Source organism: Eumetopias jubatus, unplaced genomic scaffold (genome assembly GCF_037043125.1).
Source record: "Eumetopias jubatus isolate StellerSeaLion01/CBP00866 unplaced genomic scaffold, mEumJub1_p1.0 scaffold_4, whole genome shotgun sequence".
Taxonomy (NCBI): domain Eukaryota; kingdom Metazoa; phylum Chordata; class Mammalia; order Carnivora; family Otariidae; genus Eumetopias; species Eumetopias jubatus.
In genome coordinates, this window is record NW_028274810.1 from 2231232 (window position 1) to 2237231 (window position 6000).

Genomic DNA, 6000 nt, shown 5'->3' on the forward strand with positions numbered 1-6000 from the left:
TGCCTTCGGCTGAGGTCATGATCCTGGAGTCCCGGGATTGAGTCCCTCATCGGGCTCCCTGCTCGCAGAGGGGCCTGCTTCTCCCTCTAACCCTCCCCACTCTCATGTACTCTCTCTCTCTCATTCTCACTTTCTCAAAATAAATAAATACATCTTTAAAAAAAAAAAAGAAGTCCCACAGGTATGTGTGGCTAAGGGCGCTGATGGCCAGGAAATACTCTTCATAGTAAATAGTGAGACGCTGGCCCAGTAACAACAATAATAAAATAATTGTAATAATAAACATTTCTCAGGTTTACATTAATAGCTGATATTCACTCAACACTTTTCTGTACTAAGCATCTTACATGCATTAGGGCAGTAAATTCTCTTTAACCTTGTTTCACAGTTGAAGACATTAAGCTTAGATAGGGTTAAGTGAGGTGCTGGCTAGTGTTTGGCATGATTCTTCAAATACCACCAGGCTCTCCTTTCACTTTTCCTCGCTGACTTCCTGAATATTGAACCTGAACATTTTCCCCCAGAGACCTCCTGCCTAAAAGGCAGTTGTGACATCAATGAGATATTTATGTTCCTTAAAGTCATGCCTTGTTAACTGGCACCAGGCACACTCCACAGATCTTGCCTACCAGGCAGGAGGGGGTCATTCCAAACACCGGCTGAAGAAGAAGAGCCCCTGGGTAAAACATTCTCCAAGCCCTACACACATGTGCCTTGGGAGAGAGGAAGAGCAAACACTGGGAACTGACTTAACTTGTTCTCTTTCCTCTATGTGTTCATCATGGGTCAGCGATGCTATTCAGCTGGTTGTTCAACATTTTGAGCATCACCCCTGGCAATAAATCTTGGAATTTGATCTGTCATGGGGCAATTGTTGGAGATCTATGAAGGAGCGGAACAGGATGGGGAGAATTTTAGTGCAATTAGAAAAGTATTATTTTGAGAAACAGTGTACTTTCCTTGTTCCTTTATGAATAAATGAATTTATCCTTAGTTGGCCCTTGGCATCCATCTGCTTGAGGAAGATAAGGATTTGTTAGAGAAGGAAGGGGGGGAAATACTGAGATATTCAGCTTCTGACTTCCAAAATAGAACTTTATAGCAAGACAAGAAGTTTCTAAGCCAGGTTAGTGGCTTGAAAGATTTCCTAAATTCCTTTCAAGATTAAAAAAAAAAAAAAAGTGTTTGACTCCCTGAAGATACCAGCTTGGAGGACTTAACTCAGGAACTTCTCTCCCAAAGGGTATGACTGCTAGGCCGCGATGTCTGCTGCTCAGAGGTAGAAGGACACAGAGTGGAGGAAGGCAGGGAAGCCCATGTTTGTTGGTCCTGGGGGATAATGGGAAGAAAGAGTGGAAGAGAGAATAAGGGGGGAAGGAAAACTCAGATGTCTCGATGTCTCCTTTCCAGATTTCTGTCTGGAGATGACGAGATGGGCGCCTGGGTGGCTCAGTCAGTTCAGTGTCTGCCTTCGGCTCAGGTCGTGATCCCAGGGTCCTGGGATGGAGCCCCACATGGGGCTCCCTGCTCAGCAAAGGAGTCTGTTTCTCTCCCCCCCCCCACCCCCCGCTCATGTTCTCTCTCTCTCAAATAGAAATGACAAGGTACATCATGTGATTGGAGGGAATAGCAGGGACTTGCTCCCTTTGGGGTGCTCTGTATCTCCCTCCGGCATAACACATCAGGTAAAAGGGTACTCGGACCAAAGGCCCTGGGGTCTGGCTTTCCGGGGAGGCTGTCAACGAGGGCCACGGTATCTGGCTGAGGAACTTGTTGGAGGGGTGACCTTAGCAAACTAGAGCAAGGTGACACAGTAGTGAAGCCTGCAGGGTGGATCACCTGCCTCCACCAACGAGGGCCAAGCCTAATGGGCCTCAGAGACAGACTGTAATTTGTAGGATCTGTAGAGCCAGAGAGCTGAGGGGAGGCTGAGAGACAGTCATGAGGCCTGAGCAACCAAAGGCCAGCTCACAAGTTATATCCACATGGTCTGGAACTATATCTTTCAGCTGCCAATACCAGCAGGACAAGCAGTGGTCTGGTGGGGAAGGGACAACGTCCCAAAGGCCAGAACAGTCCACATTGCATTTAGGGGTCTCTTGGATTATCTCCTTTGTCATACAATTGCATAAGCTGTGCTTGCCCCCTAAACCATTTGGGGGAAAACTGGAGAAAAAAGTGAAGATGTGAGAATACTGAGAAAACCCAGTGTTATTTTTTCTCTCTTTCTTCTTTTTCTTTCTTTCTTTCTTTTTCTTTCTTTCTTTCTTTCTTTCTTTCTTTCTTTCTTTCTTTCTTTCTTTCTTTCTTTCTCTCTTTCTCTCTTTCTCTCTTTCTCTCTTTCTCTCTCTCTTTCTTTCTCTCTCTCTCTCTTTCTTTCTTTCTTTCTTCTTACTTTTTCTTTCTTTCTTTCAAGATCTTATTTATTTATTTGCCAGAGAGAGAGAGAGAGGGAGTACAAGTAGGAGGACAGGCAGGCAGACCTTGAAGCAGGCTCCTGCTGAGCAAGAAGCCAAACGTGGGACTCGATCCCAGGACCCTGGGATCATGACCTGAGACAAGGCAGATGCTTAACCAACTGAGCCACCCAGGCGTCTCCAAGGGTATTTTCCTAAAGAGAATGAGTGTTACCTAAAGGTAACCTAAAAGGATTGCTTAAATTATTTGATAAGACTTAACTTCCTTTTTTGCTCTCCTTTAAATTATTTTATTTTATTTTTCTTTAAATTATTTTAATGAGATAATTGTAAAATATTTAAGAACCACAAGAAATAAGAAGTAATATAAGGAACTTATGTACCTACCACTCAGTGTAAAAAAGAAAACATTGCTGGGCGCCTGCATGGCTCAGTCAGTTAAGTGTCCAACTCTTGGTTTTGGCTCAAGTCATGATCTCGGGGTTGGGAGAGGGAGCCCTGATTTGGTTCCACGCTCAAAGTGGAGTGGGCTTGAGAGATTCTCTCTCTCCCTTCAACTCCCATACAGTTGAAACTTCCAGTGTACTACTCCATAAATGCCACTTTTATTAACTCGAAAACAGAAAATTGCTGATATTAGATTGCTTTTTTTGCCTACAAAAAAACCTTCAAAGATTTTATATTAATCAACCTAATATTTTATTTACCTTTATAGGTTTGATCAGTACCTTGCTCATTCTGTTGTCCACTTGAAATGCCTTCTTCCCTTCCCTCATTTATCCATATTCTAACCATGCTTCAAGATGAGATCTGAGCCCCACTCCTTTCAAGAAGCTTTCTCTGAAGACTTGAACCTGCACAGAGCTTTCCTTTCTCTTTCCAGAACATACTGTCTGTCTCACACAGTTAGCATTGTTTTATGTGTTCTATTCTGTAATTATCTGGACCACACACATTTGCACTTGGTAATATTGTTACCTTCTATGCTGTTTTGTTCATTAATATATGGAAGAAATAATAGGCTTTTGCTGAACATTTGGCTGATTAAAGATAATAAACTACTTATTTCTTGGAAGTTATTACTTCTAGCAATTTTATAAAAGATACCTTTGCTCAAGATCCAAACTATTTCGAAGAGATACTTTAAGGTGGGAAATCTGGGAAAGAATCAGAATAGGAGCCTGTTATCCATGAATGTAGTAAAATTTTATCATGTTCCATAAAATACTTACATTATGGTATAGTATATCTTAAGAACTAATAATAAGGGACACCTCGGTGGCTCAGCTGGTTAAGTGTCTGCCTTCAGCTCAGGTCATGATCCCAGAGTCCTGGGATCGAGCCCCACATTGCCTAATATACCCTGGATTTCACCAGGACAATGACAACACACCTTTATTGCTAAGAAATATATCACTTCTCTGCAAAGACAGGGAGTGAAGGATCTTGTCCAATGAACCCAGGGCCTGAGATTCTTTCCCTGGGATTCGTACAGAAGCACACAAATGGGCTTTAAGCCTGAAAGTATTTGCAAAATTTTACATCCATGTACCAATGTGCATTTTTTGTAGGGAGATAATCCATAGCTTTCATAGAGATTTTCAAGAGGTTCATAATGCAGAAAAGGTTAAGATACACTTTTCTAGATTAGGAATAAGATCTCTGAATTGGAGAAGCAGAGACCAGAGGCTCCCAGGAAGCAGGGTGCATAGGAAAGAAGAAACTCATATTACACCTGACTCACAAGGACTTACACACCAATGCATTTATTTATTTACTTTTTGTAAAGATTTTATTTTTAAAAATTTTTTTATTGGTAAAGATTTTATTTATTTGACAGAGAGAGACACAGCGAGAGAGGAAACACAAGCGGGGGGAGTGGGAAAGGGAGAAGCAGGCTTCTCACTGAGCAGGGAGCCCCATGCGGGGCTCGATGCGGGGCTCAATGCGGGGCTCAATGCGGGGCTCGATGCGGGGCTCGATGTGGGGCTCAATCCCAGGACCCTGGGATCGTGACCTGAGCTGAAGGCAGACGCTTAATGACTGAGCCACCCAGGCGCCCCCACACCAATGCATTTACACCCAAGGGTAGAAATGCGAACAATTTCCTGGATGAATGAAGGCTAAATCATTTTGCTCCCATAAAATTATTTTAAATTGGTGAATCTTGGCACTTTCACATTTTCAGTGTGTCTCAGGCGGTACAAAAGACATTAAACTAACTTTATGTCTCAGGCGATACAAAAGACATTAAAAATGAATCTCTGGGGGCGCCTGGGTGGCTAAGTCGTTAAGCGTCTGCCTTCAGTTCAGGTCATGATCCCAGGGTCCTGGCATCGAGCCCCACATCGGCTCAGGTCATGGTCCCAGGGTCCTGGCATCGAGCCCCACATCGGGCTCCCTGCTCAGTGGGAAGCCTGCTTCTCCCTCTCCCACTCCCCCTGCATGTGTTCCCTCTCTCGCTGTCTTTCTTTGTCAAATAAGTAAGTAAAATCTTAAAAAAAAAAAAAATCTCTGGCTGTCTTAGGAGATGGCCCTCTTGCTACCTCTAACTCCTACTGTAAATACTCAACAATAAGAAGACACCCCAAAGGATGTGATCACCTAACTACACCAGAAACCTTTAAAACTAAATTCTGGAGCCTGAGTCTCCTCTTTGTAAAACAATGATGTTAATCCTCTTGTCCTTCAGAAGAATGAATCAAGTTGCTTAATGTCTGCAATTGTGTTCTGGAAATTATTCATGACTATAATAAAATACAAACACTGCTAAATTAGAAAAGAATGTATCCTAGAGAAAAATAGGAAATTTTTATTAAATTGTACTTTGCAATCTATTATAGTGAACAAACCACATAACAAATGTGTCTATAAAGTAATCCAATTAATTTTTCCGCGAAGTTTTATGGAATCAGTTTAATTACTTGATAATCATACCTGCTCAACTCCGTAGCAACAACCCAGATGAAACAAATGTAGCTTTGCTTCTGGGTGTCTCTTAAATAATACTAATTTAATTCAAAGTTTAACTAAATTATTACCTTCCATGGGCGCCTGGGTGGCTCAGTTGGTTAAGCGACTGCCTTCGGCTCAGGTCATGATCCTGGAGTCCCGGGATCGAGTCCCACATCGGGCCCCCTGCTCAGCAGGGAGTCTGCTTCTCCCTCTGACCCTCCCCCCTCTCATGTGCTCTCTCTCCATCTCTCATTCTCGCTCCCTCAAATAAAATAAAAATATTTCTAAAAAATAAATAAATAAATAAATAAATAAATAAAATAAATTATTACCTTCCATGAAATCATACAGCAGGGCGCCTGGGTGGCTCAGTTGGTTAAGCGACTGCCTTCGGCTCAGGTCATGATCCTGGAGTCCCGGGATCGAGTCCCACATCGGGCTTCCTGCTCAGCAGGGAGTCTGCTTCTCCCTCTGACCCTCTTCCCTCTCGTGCTTTCTATCTCTCGTTCTCTCTCTCTCTCAAATAAATAAATAAAATCTTTAAAAAAAAAATCATACAGCAACTCACAGAAAAGTCTTGATGCCTGATGAAATTGCTGCTCATCCATTTCTTGCAAAATATATTTGG